This window comes from Xenia sp. Carnegie-2017, unplaced genomic scaffold (genome assembly GCF_021976095.1).
Source record: "Xenia sp. Carnegie-2017 unplaced genomic scaffold, XeniaSp_v1 HiC_scaffold_21, whole genome shotgun sequence".
Classification (NCBI taxonomy): domain Eukaryota; kingdom Metazoa; phylum Cnidaria; class Anthozoa; order Malacalcyonacea; family Xeniidae; genus Xenia; species Xenia sp. Carnegie-2017.
The window spans coordinates 4,469,150-4,470,158 of NW_025813484.1; the positions used below are offsets into that span (position 1 = coordinate 4,469,150).

At 33.9% G+C, this 1,009-nt stretch overlaps 1 long non-coding RNA gene across 1 annotated transcript; it reads right to left on the bottom strand.

The window, feature by feature from the left end:
• Nucleotides 1–322: 322 nt before the first annotated feature.
• LOC124444119 lies at nucleotides 323–573 on the bottom strand. Its single transcript, XR_006947840.1, has 2 exons — nucleotides 476–573; nucleotides 323–400 (listed from the first exon to the last, which is right to left on the bottom strand). It is a non-coding gene; the product is annotated as an uncharacterized LOC124444119 (long non-coding RNA).
• Between the last annotated feature and the right edge of the window lie 436 nt (nucleotides 574–1,009).

A 1,009-nucleotide genomic window follows, 5' to 3' on the forward strand; every position in this document is an offset into this window, starting at 1 on the left:
CAGTTGTAATAGCTCATGTTTGTAAAGATACGTTACATTACTGCGCTTATTAATACATTCGTTCCACGCCTTCTCTCGATGAAAATTGCAAACATGAATGTGTATTTCTAACCCCCAAAAAACCCATTCATTAAGTAAGTAAGTTCGTCAAAAACATTTTCTTCAAAAAAGGCTATTGCTTTGTTTCGTCTTATTTGGAAAACACTGTTCGATTGCTCCAATTTCAGCTAATGAAAAATCAACCATTATGTTTTTAGGTTTCCACAGTGGATTCTCTTGACTGATGATGTTCAGGACTTCTGATATGGAATCCATGTCCTCATTTTGGGATATGAAGACAGCAACAACGATGTAACAAACATTTGATCGGACACATAAGAAAAACAACGGTAGTGCATACCTCAAAAGATGCGAATTGGAAAACTTTAAAACATTAACTTTCCAAGTGACAAGAAAATAAGGTATTTTGTATTACCTACATGTGCGATAAGTGGCATCCATTAAACACATTTCGTTCCCATAACGCAATAATAAGCGCTTCATCCAACAAGACTGATATACGAAAAGAAACTTCCTCTTTTCCAGACCATTTGCTTTCAAAAGCTAAAAAAAAAACAAGAGAATAAGTATATGTCAGCATAGTTTATTTGAAACAGAGGCATTCAAAGGAAAAATAGTTGTGAAACTGTTTATATCGTTTTTTAAACCCATGCAGGGTTAATATTTTCCATAATACCTTAACCTTTAAAAGTTCAACTTTGATGTTACCTGACAAAAATATAAAATCTTTTGGGAAAGCTTCACTCTATTCATCGCATTTTATTTGCAAATTTAATTGATCATCTTCTGCCTTTTTTTTTCCAATACGTGAAGTGTTTAATATGTTTCGTATATCATTATCTGTTGGATAATACCGTCGACTTAATTCAGATGGTGGTTCTTGCCCGCGAAACAATTCCGTTTTGACAAAATTTCTCAAATGACGTCGGACTTCTGCGACACTTCGAAC